The sequence below is a fragment of the Rhinatrema bivittatum genome, chromosome 10, assembly GCF_901001135.1.
Source record: "Rhinatrema bivittatum chromosome 10, aRhiBiv1.1, whole genome shotgun sequence".
Lineage (NCBI taxonomy): Eukaryota > Metazoa > Chordata > Amphibia > Gymnophiona > Rhinatrematidae > Rhinatrema > Rhinatrema bivittatum.
This window is the reverse complement of record NC_042624.1, coordinates 98839805-98861898: the sequence shown is the minus strand read 5'-3', so window position 1 is coordinate 98861898 and position 22094 is coordinate 98839805.

Below are 22094 nucleotides of genomic sequence, written 5' to 3'. Positions count from 1 at the left end.
ATTTTCTTCTTTTTGCCTTATTGGACCTAAACGGCTTATGCACTTTCTTTTAACTTGTAAGTCAACCTGGCTTGGCCATAGAAATAGGTTAGGAGGTTTTGTTTACCCATTCCTTTCATTCTGGGTCAATCATTTCATCACAAGCACAAATACAGTTCTAGTGTACCGTGGCATCCCACAGAATGTATCCTGGAGCAGTGCCTGAATCAGCAGCAAAAGAGAACAAGTAGTGTGACTTGCGCCACTTTTGGGAAGCTGCAGGAGCATCACAAGCTGCTCCAGAACTTGCCATCCACAGGGTATTTTAACAACATGGAAAATAGTTCATGTCCAGTAAAGCTAGTGGCTTCTGAACATAGCTGAGTGAGGCAAGGCCTCATCCAACTATAGTCTCCAGTATCAAACATAAAAGGAAGGGTAAAACTGAAGTGAGTTTCAAAAGATTCAGGAAAGGACAGGTATACCCCACCCACAAATACACAGATGGAAAGGATTACTTACTTCATTTTTGTTCTCCCTCTTTTGTTCTTCACTACTCTTGTGGCCTAGAGTACATTGATCATTGTGTACATTGATCTTTCCTCATGCACAGAGCACTATGTGTTCTTTAAAGCAGGGGTTTGCAAGCTGATTCTAGAGTGCCCCTAGTCAGTCTGGTTTTCAGGATATCCACAATAAATATGCATGAACAATTCGTATACACTGTCTTCATTGTATATAAATCTATCTAAAAGGGCAACAAAAATTGATAAAAGGGTTGGACTGGCTCCCTGGCAAAGGCTAAACAAGTTAGGGCTCTTCAACATGCAGAAGAGACAACAGGAGTGATATGATAAATACTTTTTTAGATAGTTTAATGGAGTGTTCCCTAGTCCTTGTACTAACAGACAGCAGATTTAAAATGAACTGGAGAAAGATTTTTTTTTCATTCATTCAACACACAAGCTATGAAATATGTTGCTGGAGTTTGTGGTCAAGCCAAACAGCATAGCTGAGTTTCAAAGGAGTATGTACAAGATCCTGGGAGAAAAATCCATAAACATTATTAGTTGGTTTGAGGAAAGCCATTACTGATCCCTGGCAGTAAACAGGAAATAGATCAGCTAGCTACCTCCTAGAGATCTGGATTTGCCACTTGTAGACAGGATGCTGGGCTCAATGTATATTCATGCACGGCACTTATGTTTTTATGTTCTTCTCTCATGCATATTCATTATGGATAACCTGAAGAGTAGACTGACTAGAGCAAGAGTAGGCAATGTTAGTCCTGGAGCACTGCAAACCAGTCAGGTTTTCAGGATAACCACAATGAAAATGCAGTCAATGCATTTGCATGCAATGGTCCTGGGGTATACAAATGCATCTTATGTCTCAGTGTGGCTATCTTGAAAAACTGACCAGCTTGCAGCACGTGTGGACCAGACTGCTGGACCCAAATGAAAAAAACAAAACTATTTAAATAGCTAATTCACCATGTCTGTTCGAGCAGTGGTTCTCAAACCTCTCTTAGAGGACCCCCAGCCAGTCTGGTTTTCAGAATATTCACAATGAATATGCATGAGATATTTCATATAATGGAGGCAGTGCATGCAAATATACCTCAATCATATCCATTGTGGGTGTTCTGAAACCAGACCTATTTCTTGCACTCCAGGCCCAGAGTTGCCTACCCTGGCCCTATATATATGGTTTTTATTGAAAGCTGTAGTTTTGTCAATAAAACATTTGGTTTTTTTCCCTCCAATAATGTGAGATATGGCCTAAAACAGAAAAAGGTCTGTGCGGTAGCTGCTGTATAAATGGTTGATGTGATGCACCTTGACTCTCATATCACCTGGTTCCTGTGGGTTTGGGAAAAGAGTGCATCACATTAACCTGGGAGGACAGGGGATTCCCTCTTTGGGCAAAGAAAGAATCGGCACTGGTCAGGGATCCTGTTCCTGAAGGGGAGAGAGCAGAGTGGGATCCCTGAGATCCAGCCCTGAGAAGAGACACAGAACCAATCAGCATGGGGTGAAATAAAACAAGTGCCTTTGATTTTTGGTGAATTTTCATTTGTACACACATAATTATATAACAAAATCATTGTATCTTCAGTCTAATATTCTTGGAAGACCAGCCGGACCCCGTGTCCGGCCGGGCAGCGTAATGTGGGCGCAGGCCCACTTCAGAGGCGAGGCGCGTGTGGTTGGAGAGGGGGGGGGGGGGGAAGGTGGAATAGACGGAGGTGAAAACAACGTGGGGACACAAGTAGGGCTGCAACGTGAAGTACGTGAAGGGGGGGGAGGGGGGGACTGAAGGCGAGTGTCATAGAGTCGTGGAATGCAGTGATTGGCTTTAGGTGCAAGGGGGGGGGGGCAGATGGAGTAAGCGTGGAGAGCTGGGATAGGTGGGGAGAAAATTCAAACTGCTGGTTAAGCAGTTTTAGTAACGCGGGCTTCAGTCGGTAGCTGGTGAGCGAGAGAGGGTCAGAAGGTTCGCGCGACCCTCCCACCCACCCTTAGTTCTAGGCGATTGTTGTTGGGGAATTGCAGTTTTGTTTGGGGGATTTGTCGCAGCGGGGGCGGTTGGTCCGAGCCATAACTGTTCAATTTTGTTGTTCAAGTTATTTGGATTTTGGTAAAGCCGACGGTGGTTGACAACTGAGGGCTGTTGTCAGGGTGTGGCTCCTTGCCGGATGAGGCGGGGGCCGCTTGGCCAGACTCCTTGCAAGTTGGAGGCGGGAGTACACCTGGGTTGGCTCCTTGCAAGAGAGTGTGGCGGGAGTCGGAACCTGGCGTGTTGGGGCCAAAGAGTGTAACAGAGAGGCTGGTTAGGCTATCCTGCCGGAAGGTGGCGGATAGTCTGGTGGGGGGTGGGCAATACCAAAGTCCTAGTTGTTTGTGTTAATGTGTGGATATAAGCTCGGACCACTGAATGATTAAAGCTGCGGCCTTGTTTTACCCACAATGAAATGTGTCTGTGATTATTGGATTGTAAGGGGGTGGTTGCGAGCGAGTGAGGTCCTGCATGCCCACATTATAGTAACTTATAGCTAATTATTTTTATTTACATGAATGGAAAATAAATGCCATCTTAGTTAAGGAGAAAATTTCATGGCCAGAGTCACAGGACATTAGATGGTAGAAATTAGGCCTTTAATTTGTGGGTCAGCTATGGGAAGATGACGTACCTCAATTTCAATCCTTTCAAGACCTTCAAGATGAATACGACCTGGATGATAGTTCAGCGGAGTTCCATGGTCAACTGCTAGTGGACTTCGACCGTTTACAGGAAAAGGGTTGGCACCCGGTGCTCCCGGATCTTGTTATATGAACCCCGTAAGGGAATTTCCCTTTTCCCACCTCCCAACATTATCCAATAGAGGAATAACGATTTACAACTTGATTTAACTAGTCAACATTGGAAATGTATTTGGGAACAAGCACATAAGATTTCATTATGTGCCCGGCGAGTGGAAGTTATGGTGAAGCTTCTGCACAGAGCTTACCGATACCCTATATTTTACGCTAAATTCAATCCCACCTCTACTGGTCTATGTTGGTGTGGGTGAGGCTTGTTGGGTTCATATGTTAACGTGTGGTGGACCTGTAAACATATTGATCTTTTCTGGAAAGCAGTGTTCAGAGTATGCCACCTGATTTTGGGAAAGGAAATAATCCAGGATCCCGAGCTGTGTTTACTCGGCTTATGGAAGAAACGTACCCTCACGGTTGCCCAAAGAAAGCTAGCCGATCACCTAATTCATGCAGGACGATTTACTATCGTGCTAATGTGGAAATCATCTCCTACATTGGAAAGTTGCTTGCGGCAGGTATACAAGATTGCTCTGGTGGAGAAGCTCACTTACACACTTTTTTTTTTTTTTAATTCTTTATTTTCAAATTTTGAAATTATCCCAAGGAAAAAAACCCCTCTTGTACAGAAAATTCGATGTCATTTAACAGAAAAGAAGAAACTAGAATCATTAAGAAAATAAATAGAATACATACATATTCCATTACATATTCCAGACATCTAAATTATAAGAAAAAAAAACTGGGAGGCGGAAATAGAGTGACTACCATTAGAAAACAACAATAATACAGAAATAAGATTAGACTCGCCGGGCCTGTTGTGGTTGCTTCAAGGGAGTGTGCCGCCATGAACACTCTTAAATGCTCAGGTTCCTGAAATACATAGTTTACATTCAGATGCCTAATACAGGCCTTACAGGGGTATTTTAATATAAACCTGGTTCCCAGCTTAATTACATCAGGATGCATCAACAAGAATTCTTTTCAACGAGTTTGCATAACTTTTTATAATATCAGGAAAAACCCATATGGGATAACCATAGAACAAATTTTGTCTATTTCTGAAAAAAAGTCTCATTATGTGATTGCGTTTTGTTAAGAAAGCAAAGGAAACAAGTAATGGTTTTCTTTGGTTGATTCCAGTTTCCAAGGACATCTCCAATATATTTGATAAGTCCAAAGAAAGATTTTGCTCTTCCACCTTAGACTGCTGAAGGTAATAAGCTTTAACAATGACCAGTAGGGCAGCTTCAGGAATTTTTAATATTTGTTTCATATATGTCCTAAATAATTCTAATGGAGAAATTAATCTTATTACCGGAAAGTTCAGAATTCTAAGATTGTGTGCCCTTAAGGCATTTTCAACCAGCTCCAATCTTTTGCATGTAATTCTTTCCGACTCAATCAATTTTGATTGTTTATTTTCCACAAAGGAAATCCTCTTATCCACTTCTTCCACCTTCTTGTTAAAGCTTGATATTAAATTATTATTCAGCATTGTTTGATTTTTAGTATCCAAAGTAGCCTGTGATAGGATTTTAATTGAACTTTCAATTGATTTTAACATAGTCCAGTAATATTTTCAGGTCTAGTTGTTATAGCAGAAACTGTAAGAGCTCTCAGCTGATTCTCTCCCGCCTCCACAACAGTATCCCCGCTCAACCCTGTAACTTGTAAAGTTGGTAACTCAGCAGCCCATTGTGCCAACGGTGTGGAGGTCGTTACATATCTCTCCAATTCTCCTGGGCTCAGTCCTCCCAACAGCTGCAATTCACTGGTCTCTCCCAGGTCTCCAACTTGGTTGGCAGCACTGCTCTTATGCCGGGCCATCACCATGGCCACTCCTGCTTCCACCGAAGCCGGGCAAGGTAAAACGCTGTCCCCAGGGTGAGTGGGTTTGCACGGCGCTTCGGGGCTGAGAGTGACGTCAAGGGTCAAGGGGGACGGCATGCGCTCCTCATCCATTCCCCCAGTGACCATGCTCTCTTGTATTGAGGTTTCAGCTCCTGAAAAGAACCCAGAAATTTGAGGCTAACTGTGGTGGTTGGGGGGGGGGGGGGTTTCAACCACGGATGAGTTAATATTCTCACCCCTTAGTCTACCCTTTCTTTTTATATGAGGCATTATTTTGTAAAAAGGAAACATTTAAATAGGAAAAAAAAGAGAGCCTCTCCTCCGGCATTCTCAATCAAACTTGCACCATGGTGGCCATCTTGCCCCCCTCACACTTACAGTCTTAAACGAAAAGTATCAGTATATGACACATATGGTCCTCTTATTGGGCTTACAGGAGGACATTCCTTGTATAACAACAATCTTCAGCTGTTGTTAGACATGGTTAAGTGTTGCTGGATTAAAACCTGGGTATACTTGCATAATCTATTTACTCTGTTCATATTGTGCTCTTGGACCGGGCTCCTGGGAGGGTGGGTAAAGGGATAACTACTGTCTTATTTCATTCTGTATTAAGCTTTTATTCTTTGTATTGTTGAAAATTCTTAAATAAAGAGTTTAAAAAAAAAAGTACTGCTTAAAGATGTTAGGCAGTTTCCTTCAGTAGCCCTCCTCTTCTCTAACTTGAAGTCTGCAAGCTTCAAGGTCACTGAGCACAAAATGGACATACAACTTAATTAAAAGCATAAGAGCACTAGCCACTTAAATCTAGCTAGCAGATTAAGAGTTACAGCATAAGATTTACTAGTGCTGACAGCTGAAATCATCTGGCAACTACCCAGCACAGAATGTGTTAGGTTAAAGCTAGTGATCACTGCCACTGTCGTTGACGGGAAAGATATTCTTGCTGAAAATGATGGAGCTTCCTCAGTGGCTTTACATTTTGCAGCAAGTGCCGTTTTGGCTATTCAAAAGGGAGATTACTAAAATTAATAGTCTGGTTCGCAGATATTTATGGGGGAGACGTGCTGCCCAATTGGCATTGAAGACTCTACAACTGCATAAGAGCCAAGGGGGATTGGGTTGTCCAAATTGGCGAGACTATAATTTAGCTTGCTTTTTAAGGCATATTCAAGATTGGCTGGATGGGACAGGAAAATTCACACCTCGCGAGTTTATCCTTGAATGGTTGAAACCGAATACTCCAGAAAATATTATGCAACTCCCAGGTTCCTCGGTCCTGATTTCCTTCCACAGTTTTTTTGATACATCGGGGAGAAAGGCATAGCGTTTGTTATGCTTTTCTAAACTACACCTAGGTAGACAAGTTACGCTGCTGCTGGCCCTGAGGGGGAACCCACAATTTCCGGCGGGTCTTGACAATCAGGTGTTTCAACAATGGAGTAGCAAAGGATTGGAAAGAGTCTATCAGCTTTATGATCCTAGTACGGGAATGTTCCAATGCTCTGCTGATCTCCAAGTATTATATAATCTCCCCCGAAAGACTTCTTTGCTTTTTTATAGGCGAGATATTATATTCAGGCCTTATTTGGAACGCAACCACTGGAAATATCATGAGAGGGGCTTAGGGAGATTTTTAATCCAGGTCCCAGAAGGGGCAATTCCTGTTCCATGTTCTCGAGGGCCCTACGGAGCCTCCCAGATAAATCCGCCTTGTGGGTCATTCAAAATCAGTGGGTAATACAGGCCAATTTATATCTGTCATTGGATGATATTGTCACAATTTTTGGGGAATGTTATAGGGTATCTGAAAATGTAGCAATTCGAGAGACAGGATTTAAGATCCTTCACTGTATGTATATGCCTAGAACTAGACTGTTTGCAGCTGGATTATGCGATTCCAATCTGTGTTTGAAATGCCAGAAGGAGAGAGGTTCTTACTTTCACAGTTTATGGGAATGTAACCAGTTGGTTCTATTCTGGGAGGAGGTGTTGAGCAGTCTGGGGCACGTACTGCGGACGCTGATTCCTAGAGATCCAAAATTATGTTTATTTTGACTAATCCAGGTCCCGTTGGATGAACTATTGATTCATGAGCAAAAATATTTGAAAAAGGCTCTGCTGGTTGCCCTACAAACGATAATGCATCTATGGATTACAGGTGACCGACTGCCAGGGGATCACTGGCATGCCCGGTTGACTCAACTTCTACAGCACAAATACTTGTCAGCTAGGGCCGGGTCTCTGGCTGCCAGACATGACACTTATGCCATATGGAACAAATTTTGGACATCCCTACCATGCTCCAAGCAAGTTCCCATTGCAACCGTTACCAAATATACGTACAAGAACTCAGCAACGTGTGTCTCCACACCCTGAGAGGGTGAAAGATAGACTCTGGCTCTTGCAGGGGTGAGGGAGGGGGAGGGTCTGGGAGAGTTCTCTCAGTTTTCACTGTTGTTACGGTTATAGGTGTCATTGTTAGACATCAATATGTTCCGGTGAAATAAAAAGCAATAAAGAAAAAAAAAAAAAAAGCTAGTGATCACAATATGGCTATTATAAGCAGTGAACAAAAACAGATTCCCTGCTGAGAGCTGAATCTGAAGAGACAGCCTGATAAATCTCACACCAATAGAGGATCTCCAGCACTGACATTTCTCCAACAGAGAACCTGCTTAGCTGATTCACTATCTGGGAAGGCCCAGAGACACACTTTTCCAGGGAGGTAAAAAGCTTCCATTAGACTTTTGTATATACATATTCCCTATTAGTTGGGAGATTAAGATATTTACTCTTGCTTATTGTGCTGATATATTTTATATATTTTGTTTTGTTATTTGTCTCAGGTGTTCTCATAAGCACCTATTTGGTACATATATTATATGGAAAATAAAGCTTTTCATTGTTTCACATAAGACATAGTGAGTGTTGTTATTCTCTTAGTTTGTTTGCGTAATAAAGACTACAAGGCAACTACCACATACCATAGCAGAACCTACTACAATGCTATTAATCAACAGTGAACAACCACTGCTTGTTGCTGGCATTAGGAGCATAGAATCTATTTAATGTTTGGGTACTTGCTAGAGACTTGTAACTTGGATTGGCCGCTGTTGGAGACAGGATACTGTGCTTGATGGACCTTTAGTCTGACCCAGTATGGCATATCTTATGTTATATTCTTATGAGCTTGTCTTAGACATCCAGATTCTGATCGCCTCTTCGTCCTGGAGGTAGATGCCTCTATCTTTGGGGTAGGGGCTGTCCTCAGTCAACACAGTGACCAAGGGAGCCTCCTGCCATGTTCCTTCTTCTCTAAAACGTTTGCTCCTGCAGAGAGGAATTACACAATTGGGGACTGTGAACTCCTCGCAGTGAAACTGGCATTGGAAGAGTGGCAGCATGTCTTAGAGGGGGCCAAACATCAGATCACGATCAACACTGAACACAAGAACTTAGAATACCTGCAAAAGATGCAACAGCTTAATCCCAGATAGGCTCACTGGTCTCTCTTTTTTAACTGCGCCTCTGCAATATTAATTCAACCCTTATATTTTACATTTTCTCACCTACCCAGAAATAATAAGTCCCATGGCATCACTTTTTATTTATAAAAGTCTTTCATGCTAGCACTCTGACTAGTTATTGATTATTTTATGTATATTTTTAAAAAATCTATTTTATTTTGATTATTTTTTGTTTTATTTCACCTGTGTAAACCGTTTTGACAAAATTTATTTTTAAAAAACGGTATATAAATGCTTTTAAATAAATAAATAAATAAATAAAACTGGTTCAATTTTGGGCTTTGCTACCGATCAGCAGCCAAAAATCAGAACGCAGATGCACTCCCCCACTCCTTTCTAACAGAAGACATAGCAGAGACCCCTCGACACATCATTGACCCTGTGAAGATCATGGTCACTACTGCTATATCAGTATCACCTGGGAAGATGATAGTACCCCAAACGTCTGTGAGACAAAAGGTGTTAAAACGGACTCACAATTTATTTATTTAAAATCTTTTATATTCAGTTTATATCAAAAGTATGTGCTAAACAGATTACATTAACACAAAAACAAAAATGAATCCATTTAAGAATAAAATTAATAATACATTTATCACAATATAATAAAAATAGCACTACATCACAAATCGTACTTTCATATCATGACATATCAAATCACAGTGAATCAAAAGCCTGTCTAAGAAGTTCAGAATTCAGCAACCTCCTAAACTGTTTTAGATCATCGATCAAGCACAATTCTGTTGGCAAGGCATTCCATAACATTGAACCAGAAACAGAAAAGGATCTTTGACGCATTTCATTTAAACATAACATCTTAATCGTTGGAATTGTAAGCATATTTTGATTTAAAGACCTTAATTTTTGCTTAGGAGTGTAATTCTTTATAAGGTTTGACAAATAACTTGGTGCATCAAACATTTATATACTAATGTAATGATTTTAAACTGGATTCAATACTCAATTAGTAACCAATGAAGTACTTTCAAGAACGGGCAAATATGTTCACGACGATGACAACTAACTATCAATTGGGCTGCAGAATTCTGTAAGACCTGCAGCGCTCGCAGATGACTACCAGGAAGACTTTCAAATAATGAATTACAATAATCTATAGTACTGATCACAAATGCATGGACAATCGATCTAAAATCGATCTGATTCAAGACAAATTTCAAATGCCTTAAAAGGCGTAATTTATAATAACCAATTTTCAAGATGTTTTGAAAATGTTGACGAAAAGACAACGGTTATCAAAGATGACACCCAAATTTCGAAGTGACTCCTTAAAAGGAACAATAACATCAAACAATTTCAGAGAGGTGAGATTATGAAAATTCAAATAATCAATTTGCCTTGAAAAACAGATTAGTTCAGTCTTCTGTAAATTCTTGCCCAGCAGGACATCCCGAAATAGCCCGTACCCTTGAGTTCTTCCAATGCCACTATTGGTGGCCCCAAATAAAAACGGACATAAGAAGTTACATGGAGTCCTATCCTATTTGTGTGCAACATAAACCTACACGTGTCCGACCCCGGGGGCGGTTTCAACCATTGCCAGCCCTCAGAGAACCCTGGACTCATTTGTCCTCAGATTTTAGTGTGGACTTCTTTTTCATGGCTCCACCACGGTTTGGGTCATGGTGGATAGATTTTTCCAAGGTTGCACATTTCATACCTCTCCGTAGTTTGCTTTCTGCTCCCAAGTTAGCATGCATCTTCGTTTTCAGATTACATGAATTACCCTCTTATATCCTGTCTGACAGAAGCATCCAAATTCACAGCCCAATACTGGAAGGGCCTTTTAAAAAAATTTGGCATCACCTTGGACTTCATCTAGAGGTAACCAGATTCTCAAAATCTTCCACCTTTATGTCAATGAAAGACAGGACAGGGCCATCCTGCTAACTTGGGTTGAGTTGTCACACAGCAACCACATTAGTAGTGCCACTGGCTCTTCCCCATTTGAAGTAGTTTACAGCAAGCATCTATGAGATCCTCTGCCGCTCCCTCTCTCAATGGCTTTCCCGGCCACCTGACTTACAGCTCAGGAACTCCAAGACCTGTGGGTACAAACTAACCAACTAATCTCCAAAGCCACAACTCAAGCCAAAACATGCTGACATCAAACTCAAACCTGCCCAATTCCAAGTAGAAGATTTGGCATAACTAAGCACCCAATACCTGCACCTTTGAGTCTCTTCATTCAGGCTAGCACCTCAATTTATTGGACCTTTCCCAGTCTTGCATCAAATTGGACCAGTAACTTATCCACTCAAACGTCCTGCCACTTTCAGGATACACAAAGTATTCCACGTGTCCCTATTCAAACCATTAGTTCTCTCCTGGCCATCTCAACAGCCTCCCAAACCCACAGACGTTTTTTTTAAGAAGACACACACTATGAGGTACAGGAAATTTTAGACTCTGATAGATGACATAATAGACTGGAATACCTCATTGCTTGGAAGCATTACGGACTGGAAGAAAACCGGTAGATGTAGTGTATTTGGATTTTCAGAAGGCGTTTGACAAAGCTCCTCATGAGAGGCTTCTAGGAAAGTAAAAAGTCATGGGATAGGTGGCGATGTCCTTTCATGAATTACAAACTGGCTAAAAGACAGAAAACAGAGAATAGGATTAAATGGACAATTTTCTCAGTGGAAGGGAGTGGGCAGTGGAGTGCCTCAAGGATCTGTACTGGGACCCTTACTTTTCAATATATTTATAAATGATCTGGAAAGAAATACGACAAATGAGGTAATCAAATTTGCAGATGATACAAAATTGTTCAGAGTAGTTAAATCACAAGCAGATTGTGAAATATTGCAGGAAGACCCTGTGAGACTGGAAAATTGGGCATCCAAATGGCAGATGAAATGTAATGTGGATAAGTGCAAGGTGATGCATATAAGGAAAAATAACCCATGCTATAGTTACACAATGTTAGGTTCCATATTAGGAGCTACCACCCAAGAAGGAGATCTAGGCATCATAGTGGATAACACATTGAAATCATCGGTTCAGTGTGCTGCGGCAGTCAAAAAAGCAAACAATGTTGGGAATTATTAGAAAGGGAATGGTGAATAAAACGGAAAATGTCATAATGCCTCTGTATCGCTCCATGGTGAGACCGCACCTTGAATACTGTGTACAGTTCTGGCCACCGCATCTCAAAAAAGATATAATTGCGATGGAGAAGGTACAGAGAAGGGCTACCAAAATGATAAGGGGAATGGAACAGCTCCCCTATGAGGAAAGACTAAAGAGGTTAGGACTTTTTAGCTTGGAGAAGAGACGGCTGAGGGGGGATATGATAGAGGTGTTTAAAATCATGAGAGGTCTAGAATGGGTTAAAGTGAATCGGTTATTTACTCTTTCGGATAATAGAAAGACTAGGGGGCACTCTATGAAGTTAGCATGTGGCACATTTAAAACTAATCGGAGAAAGTTCTTTTTCACTCAATGCACAATTAAACTCTGGAATTTGTTGCCAGAGGATGTGGTTAGTGCAGTTAGTGTAGTTGTGTTTAAAAAATGATTGGATAAGTTCTTGGAGGAGAAGTCCATTACCTGCTATTAAGTTCACCTAGAGAATAGCCACTGACATTAGCAATGGTTACATGGAATAGACTTAGTTTTTGGGTACTTGCCAGGTTCTTATGGCCTGGATTGGCCACTGTTGGAAACAGGAGGCTGGGCTTGATGGACCCTTGGTCTGACCCAGTATGGCATGTTCTTATGTTCTTGGGAACCAGCAACTAATCTCAAGGAACCTTTGCTAGTAAAAGAATTCCACCATCAATTTCCTTGAAAGCCTAAGTTCCAAACCTTGAGGAGGGGGCTTAAGAGAGTGGGTACTGTTACATTTCACGGCACTCACCCCCAACGCTGCCACACGGCACAAACAAACCCCAGCCCAGATGTTATTCCTCGCTGTGCTCCAGCCCCTCCCAGCAATCTCCATAGGCACATCCATGCACACATGCTGCGTCTTGAAGGGCCAGAGGTGGGAAATCAGGCTTTGGCGCCTGCTGATGACATCTGTTCTGGGCATAAAAGGCCACTGCAGAACCCCAGTCGACGCCTCAGCAACAGATCACCTGTATCTTGTGTGTAGTGTGAGTTTCTGTTTTCTGACTCCTGCTTTCCTGATCCTGTGCCTGCCTCGTCTCATCCAGCCCTTGCCTCCCTGCCTGCCCTGTTTAGTCAGCCCTTCTTCCTGCCTCCTAAGCCTGTCCTCGAACTGACTTCTGCATCTGATCCTAGACTGGACTTTGACCACTCTTGTTCACTGTCTGGCCCTTGACCCTTGCCCAGACATTGACTCTTCTAGCTTAATGCCTGCCTCTGACCCTTGTCTGGTCCTAGTCCTTCACCTATGCCACTACCATAGAGACTCTCACCTCAAACCTGCTGGCCCCCGGAATCCAAAGGCTCAATCCAAGGGGAATGGGGTTGGTGTAGGTGAAGCTCCTGAACCATTTCTTCCTTGCATAGCTTGACCAGCTGTTGGTGAGGGTCTACAGGTCTAGCAACATAAGCTGAATCAACTTCACCACAGCAACAAGGGTCCATGAATCTTATACTCCACAAACATGGTTTTATGGGAAAGTGTTAAAAAGGCCTCCTACTGAAAAAAAGCCATATGATGTGCTGCATAGCATTTACAAAGAGGCAGGGCACGCATAAGGGAAAAGGGTTTTGTGATATGATGAGTTAAAAGTGGAACTTTTAAACCTCAATGTTAAGCGATATATATGGCATAAAATAAACACAGCACATCACCCTGCTATCAAGCCTACAGTAAAAATCAGGTGTTTTCTCAGCTCCCCAGCATTGCATACAAGAAGGGTAACAATATCAGAGATCTAGCAGTGTGCTCCGCAAAGAATATATGGCTGATAATTTAGTTAGATAATGGTTATTTGTATCATCAATGAGGACTCCCCTGACGCAGAAGCATCGAAACACAGCCAGTGGTGGGAGGCCTTTATTGTGCTTAAGATAAGTCATTCTAAATGCATTCAAAAATTAAGAAAAAAAATCTATTTGTGGATTTATATAACTGGACTGATAACTGAAACAGTGAGTCTTCACACTAGATAAGACAAAAGTGGATTCATTTCTGATGGTCCTACATATGTCAGATGCAGCTATAATAATACTGACAAAGGCATAGGCGTGCTTTATTTTGTTTGTCATGATTTTATGTTCTCCACTTGGGACAGAGTTTTGGAGTGGCAGAATACAAATATATAAAATAAATAGAATCACTTCTTTTAAAACATATAGCAAAAGGTCAAAAACTGACCAGCTGTACAAAACTACTATAAAAGCCTATTTGAAATAGAGTGCATTACATAATACTCATCTGAAACAGAAAAGGCTATATGAAATAATTTTAGTAACAATCAACATAACTTTGCTATTTATCGCATCAAAACATTTCATCACAGGAAACATGAGTCAGGTCAAATTTCTGTGATCTACAGCAATTAGGAAACGTTTTAATGCACACTCCAGTACCCATGACCTGTGGGTACTTCTGCTGAGACCAGCAGCTCCATTCCAAATAATGACATCAGAGCACATCTTGTCCATTCTACTGCTGTTTTTAGGCAGGGTAGGACTGCAGCAACTTCCACAGCATGTTGCTTCTAGGCCTTAACACCTAAATAAATAGTATGGCAACAACATTGCCACTAGCTCCATTCTCTCTCTGTGATGGACAATGCATCATCATTACTTGGCCGCTCTCCTGCAGCCACGTTTTGCAGAACTAAAAAACTGTAAAATTGTGCTTCAGAGTCTTAAGATTTTTCTATTTCATTAGCAGGTGAATATTTCTGAATAGCAGGACTCTGCTGATTGTAAATTAGGTATTTAATAACGAAAGCAAACAAAATATTATAAGTAGTACATTTTTTCTAGATAAAACAAAAAGCAAATTCCTTTTTTTTTTTTTGCAAGTTATGCATTTTACAGTAAGTCCCTCAGTGAGATCCATTCTATGAACTTGAGGCTCCTGAATAAGAACATAAGAACTTGCCATGCTGGGTCAGACCAAGGGTCCATCAAGCCCAGCATCCTGTTTCCAACAGAGGCCAATCCAGGCCATAAGAACCTGGCAAGTACTCAAACATTACATTCACATTTATTGATCCCATGCTACTAATACCGGCATCAAGCAGTGGCTATTCCCTATTGATTAACATTTTATGGACCTCTTCTCCAGGAATTTATCCAAACCTTTTTTAAACCCAGCTACACTAGTTGCCTTAAACACATCCTCTGGCAACAAATTCCAGAGCATAACTGTGTGGTGAGTGAAAAATAATTTTCTGAGGGCCTTGAAGCAAAAACTGCTTTTTCAATATGTTGTTCAATGAACACAAAACATAACAGTATTTTTCTCTCACAAGAATCAAAAAATACACACTAATACAAGCGGTTTATGGATTTCTCCTCCAGGAACTTATCCAAACCTTTTTTAAACCCAGCTATACAAACTGCCTTTGCCACATCCTCTGGGAATGAATTCCAGAGCTAAATTGTACGTTGAGTGAAAAAGAATTTTCTCCAATTTGTTATAAATGTGCTACTTCTTAACTTCATGGAATGCCCCCTAGTCCTTGCATTATCCGAAAAAGTAAACCATTTCACATTTACCTGTTGAAATCCTTTCATGATTTTGTAGACCTCTATCATATTCACCCTCAGCCGTCCCTTCTCCAAGCTGAACAGGCCTAACTTCTTTAACCTTTCCTCAAAGGTGAGCCGTTTCATGCCCTTTATCATCTTGGTCACCCTTCTCTGTACTTTCTCCAGTGCAACTATATCTTTTCTGAGATGTGGCGACCAGAAGTGGACACAGTATTCAAGGTACAGTTTATACATTGAGCGCTACAGAGACATTATGACATCCTCCATTTTATTTGCCATTCTTTCCTAATAATTCCTAACATTCGGGCTGATACAGTAAAAACGTGGGAGAGCGGGCTAACACTGCTCTCCTGTGTGTGCGACTCAGTATCTTAATTTATTTAAATTAGGCCTGGTGGTAAAAAGAGGCGCTAGGGTCACTAGCGCATCCCTAGCGCTTTTTTGACGGATGCGGTGGCTGTCAGTGGATTTGACAGCCGACGTTCAATTTTGCCGGCGTCAGTTCTCGAGCCCGCTTACAGCCACGGGCTCAGAAACCGGACGCCAGCAAAATTGAGCATCCGGTTTTTGACCCGACAGCCGAGGGCCCATTTAAAATATTTTTATAAAATTTTTTACTTTTTTAAACATTCGGGACCTCCGACTTAATATTGCCATGATATTAAGTCGGAGGGTGCACAGAAAAGCAGTTTTTACTGCTTTTCTGTGCACTTTCCCGGTGCCTGGAGAAATTAGCGTCTACCTTTGGGTAGGCGCCAATTTCTGAAAGCAAAATGTGTGACTTGGCTGCACATTTTTTCTGAATCACGCGGGAATACCTAATAGGGCCATCAACATGAATTTGCATGTTGCGGGCGCTATTAGGTTCGGGGGGGTTGGACACGCTATTACCCCTTACTGAATAAGGGGTAAAGTTAGCGCGTCCAAATGCCGATTGTTTGCTTTTTCGACCTCCACAGCACACCGAGCCGACAGCTTCAATGTAATGTCAAAGATGCCCGTTTTGGATGCGCTATTACCCCTTACTGAATAAAGGGTAAAGCTAGTGCGTCCAAAACGCGCGTCCAAATGCTGAGTTTGCTTTTTTTGACCTTCACAGCACACCGAGCTGACAGCTTCAATGTAATGTCAAATAAGATGTCCATATCTTATTCCTGGATGGTAGCTCCTAAAATGGAACCTAATAATGTGTAACTACAGCATGGGTTATTTTTCCCTATTTGCATCACCTTGCACTTGTCCACATTATATTTCAACTGCTGCAATTTATCACAATCCGATTGTGATTTATCTACTCTAAATAATTTTGCATCATCTGCAAGTATGATTACCTCAGTCCTCGTACCTCTTTCCAGATTATTTATAAATATATTAAAAAGCACTGGTTCAAGTACAGATCCCTGAGGCACTCTGTTTTCCTTTTTTCTCTGTGAAAACAGACCACTTAATCCTACTCTTTGTTTCCTGCCTTTTAACCAGTTTGTAATCCACAAAAAGACATCACCTCCTACCCCATAACTTAAAGCCTCTCATGAATGACTTTGTCAAAAGCCTTCTGAAAATCCACATAGACCATATCTACTGATTCACCTTTATCCTCATGCTTATCCACCCCTTCCAAATAAATGTAGCAGATTTGTGAGATAAGATTTATCTTAGGTAAATGTATGCTCGCTGTGTGCCATTAAATGTCTATCTATATATTCTGTGATTTTATTCTTTATAATGGTTTCCACAATTTTTCCTGGCACTGAAGTAACAGGAGCCGTGCTTACCAAACAATGCAGAATAAACTTTCAGCTCAACTCTTGACCAATACACAGTTAAATAAATCACTGCCTGTAGTTTCCCGGATCACCTTTAGAGCCCTTTTTATATATCAAGGTTAAACTAGCTACCTTCTAGTCTTCAGGTACACTTCCTTTTTAAAGATATACCTCTGGTTTGGCCTCCCTGAAAGGCCTAGAATTCTGAACAGGCCTATGTCTACTGCGGTAAAGTTTTTGCTTACCTGATCCACAGGCCTCCAATCCCCTTCCATATCCCTCACTCACCCTGATCCAATTTCCTCCCTTCCCCAATGGCAGTAGACTATAGATGACAGTGAAGGGACCAATCAGCAGTCGGTGGAGCATTTGATATTAATTTATTCACTCTTTCACCGACTGCTGATAGGTCCTATCACGGTCAGCTGTATGTTAAAGATCAGCACTGAGTTTCCTTTCTGCTTTCTGGGCTCAATTTTCAAGAAATCAAATGACTTACAGGAATCCATTCTTATTAGCATAAATGAGATAAAATTATGCCAACTAATTTGGAAATGTTATGCAAACTAACTTATTTGTGTGTAAGTTAGAGGCAGTGATTTATTTAATTATGTACTGGTTAAGAGTTGAGCTGAAGGTTTATTCTGCATTGTTTAGTAAGCACAGCTCCTATTATAAGATATCTTATTGATTATTGGATTTCAGTGTTTACTAGTGCCCCCACTGTGATGCAGATGGGACACATCTCTCTCCAAGATCTTCTCTATAATGGGAACATTGTTTTTTAAGAGCACTCTTCAATATGGTGGTTGTCACCTAGGCAGAGTATGTATCTATCATAGGGATCTGCGAAAGACATGATACATCTACTGATGGCACTTATTGATGCTGTCTGCCTTGTGCTTCTTCGGTATGGGACAAAAAAAATAAAGCAAAACCCCATGACTTCATTTTACAAAAAAACCCAAAAACTGACCACTACTGCTCGATGCACCCAGAAGACGATAAAGAAAACCTACCTAGTGAACCTGAAAAAGGCAGAAAGTGAACCAGGAGACCCTGTAACAAAAAACATGTGAAAAAAATTTCTAAGAGATCAGAACTGTGACCGCTAGGCTCCAGCCAAAAACTAGAACCGAGGGGGCCCCGCCCAGCAGTATGCACAAGCTTGGTGGAACATGTCAAAGCTTCATCAGCCGGGCTTCGATGGATGACTTCATTCTCTGAGAAATACGTTTTTACTGAGAAGATGAACACTTGGAATACACTGCCAGCAGAAGTTATTGAAACTAAAACTGTCAACATTCATGGGACAGAAACAAAGACCTTAATGGCAAAGGAAGGAACATCATCTCAGATCAAGAAAGACCTGCAGCAGTGCAGTAGGCAGGTACAAATGGGCAGACTGCGATGACCAGATGATTCTTTTTTGCCGTCATCATCTGTTTCGAAAAGCACATACATGGTCCAACTCAATAAAAAATGATGAACTAAAGAAAGTGAGGCAGACATTTTGAAAATATTGTTAGAACAGCACTTTGATGTTTATAATAATGGGAGAGAATGTTCTACAAAAGTTAAGGAAACCTCTCATTAAAAAAAAAGTCTACTCATTTCCACTGCAGACTTTCTTTCCTTCTCTCTCTTAGGAGCATCACTGATCAACATGAAACATGTTTCAGAATAGTTTATCTTTTTGACAGCTGCATGTACTGATAGCGCTAGAACAGTTTACTACTACACTTCCTAGCACAAGAAGGGTTGGGGAACTGGAAAACAGATGATGCAGGACTTCATATTTGAATGTGATTTATTTCTTTGCGTATGCTTAAGTAAGCCCAATAATAAGGACATGAAATCCCAGCACCTGAACTTCTATTAACAGCACTTCCTTGGAATCAATAACTTGATATGAATTCAGTTCTGAATTCTTTGGATTTCCTCCACAGCTACGACTATAACACCATAGCCAGTTTTCACCCAGAGCAGTACTGAAAGACAGAAGGCAACTAGCCCTACTTACACCAGCAAGTAGCATCTTCCTGTTATTGTGTGGTCATAAAACATTGCATAATGGTGATTCACTATCAGCAACCTATCCACCCCATCTTTGAAAATGAATAATGAATGTGAAATTATTGTGTTGTTCATGATACAGACATCAACATGGTGGTGTGCTAAAGTTATTGCTTTCTTTTTTCCATGTTTTTTCATATAGGAACAGGTGAAGCCAGCATCTTCATGCCGGTGTGGTGCATTGGCAGAGGATCAGCCACAAGATATGAGGCTGTCTCTATGGCAACAAGAGAGACAGGAGATGAGGAATACCAAACCCCAAATCTATGTAAATGGTGGGTTTTTTCTCCCTCTCTGAGCACCTTTGTTATATGCTGATTTTTTTTCCCATAGTTGCATGCATGGATGTTAACTTTATTTTCATGCTGTTCAGCCTAGCTCCATGGCCAAGCACCTGAAAGTATTTTAAATTGTGCCCATGCTCCAGTCAGTTCTTGGGCATGGATCCACATGGGGAAGTCATAGACTATGCAAGATCCCATGACTTCCTGGGTTCTCATACAGCGGGGAGGTCTCTTTTCAAGGCCCTTACGATTTTGTCTCTTTCTGGAGTTCTTTTGCACATCAGTCTGTCAACCAAAAATAATTTCACTCTGGTTCTGTTGCTCAAAATAAGTCTTTAATGAAATTGATGGCAGGAAAACCAATTCAAAATAATCTGCACCACCAGTGAATAGTGCACTACAGTACACAAGTCCAAAAAACAGCAAAAAATCCATACACAATCTCTGCTCTCACACTCTCCCAAACGGGTCAGCTCTTTGGAAAGGTAGCCTTCCCTCCCAGGGCCCAACCCATTACCTTTTGGGTAATACTGATTTGTTCCAATATATTCTTCTCTTGGGTGAGCTTCTGGCAGATTTACTTTAGCAGCCAATATTCTGTGGATTTTCCCAGGCAGGACTCCCTGGTGCACTCATCCAGGACTGCAGAATTCCATTCTCTCTTGGATCTCCTCAGAATCTGATACTTTCTCAGAAACTCTGCTACCAACACACTCCTAGATTTTCCTTGTGGAGGGATAAGGTCCATCCAGGGTCCTCCGCGAGGAGACACCTAATCCCTCAGTCCTGTGCGAAGGCTGATTCTAGACTCCTAGACTCCTGTACCCTCTGGCTGCATTATATGGTTTCAAGCATTTTATACACATTTACAACCCTCCCAGTGAGAAGTGCTACACCTCACTACCCTGACCTTACACATATGGACAGATCTGGATGGAGACCTCCGATACACACTGGGCCGTATTTTCAAACCCTTATGCGCGTGGGGGGGAGGGGGGGGGTTTACATGTGCCGGGCCTATTTTATAAAGGCCCAGCAACATGTGTAAAGCTCCGGGACGCATCTAAGTCCCGGGGCGGTCCAGGGGTAGGGCGGGTCAGAGGCCTCCGGCACAGCAGCCATTTGCCACTGTGTTGGAGATTCACATGCCGGCATCCTGCCGGTGCGTGCAACCTGCACCTGCCCAGAGGCAGGCACAAAAGATAGGACAAAGGTCAGGCGGGGGGGGGGGAGGGGGAGGTGTCTAGGTTAGGGCTAGGGGGTGGGATGGGAAGGGGAAGGGGAAGGGAGGTTAGTTTAGGGGGTTGGAAAGTTCCCTCCCAGGACGCTCTGAAATCGGAGCAGCCTGGAAGGTAACGGGGGAAGGCTGTGGGTGTCAGCGCATGCAGGGTGCACAATTATGCATTCCCTTGCGTGTGCCGAAGCCCGATTTTATAACATGTGCGCACATGTTATAAAATCAGACGTCCATGTGTGCATGCCGGGTAGCACGCACACTTGGATGCCCGCGCGTAGCTTTGAAAATTTACCTCACTGCTGGTAGGATGACTTATTGAAGTCACTGTTTCCATACCACTAAGGGACAACAATACTAGTAAAAGGCAAAACTGAGCTCCCCCATCACATCAAGGTTATACAAGCCATGTCCAAGACTGCTTATAACTTAGCTTCTAGCACAAACTGTTGTTTATTGACCAGCCAGTGAAAACCAATGTCCTTTCTAAATTGCATACTTCAATCCCTCCTGCACAGCTTTTGTATCTCCGCAGAGGCTGGAACCTGGCTGCCTTACAGTTCCACTTTGTGGTTGCCTAAAGCCCATCTACCGAGCATAAGAGCCCTCCCGTCCACCTGCCTCCTACAATCAATTAGCTGAGTCTTCGTGAGTTCTCCGACCTACCTTCCGCAGTCCTGCTGGTAGGGGTAGGGGAAGAGCAAAGTCTGAGCTTGCTCTCTCTTCTGGCTGCCTTCTACTTCTTGCTCCTGTCTGCTGCTAATCAGCCGATTTCTCACTCCTATGGCCTGCCTTGTGGTGAGGAGTGGGGACCAGAGCTTCTTGCTTGAATAAGATCTGTCTCTTGCTGCCAGATATAGGGAAGAGGAGGAGGGAACTGCAGTGGTTGGTGTGCTATGAGGGGGAGGGATGGATGCTGGGTGGGAGGCGATGAGGGAGGGGCAGGCAGAAGGAAGACTGGAGTAGAGAGGGAGAAAATGAAGGACTGGTATATGCAAGGTGTAAAATGTGGAAGGATGGGAAAGGAGGAATTATAGAGATGAGGGATGATGTGAAGATGGAAAAAGAGAAAAATGGAGGTGGAAGACAAAAAATGTTAGTGCAGGAGAGAGGAAAAGAGTGGAGAGGTAGGTGAGAGCTTACATGTAAAGCTAAGGGAGAGTGAAGTGATGGCAATGAAAGGAAGAGATGGAAGCTGAGAAAAGAAAGACTGAGAGAATGAGGGAGAAAGGAGGGGAAAGATGGAGCTTGAGTCTCGGTTGGTGGCAGCAGTAGTTGAGGGCATTACAGTAGAAAGAGCAGAATAGAGAGGGAGAGAGTAGAAACAGCGCACAGTAGAGGAAAGGGCACAATGGGGAGGAGCTTCTTACCCTTCCACCCACACCAAA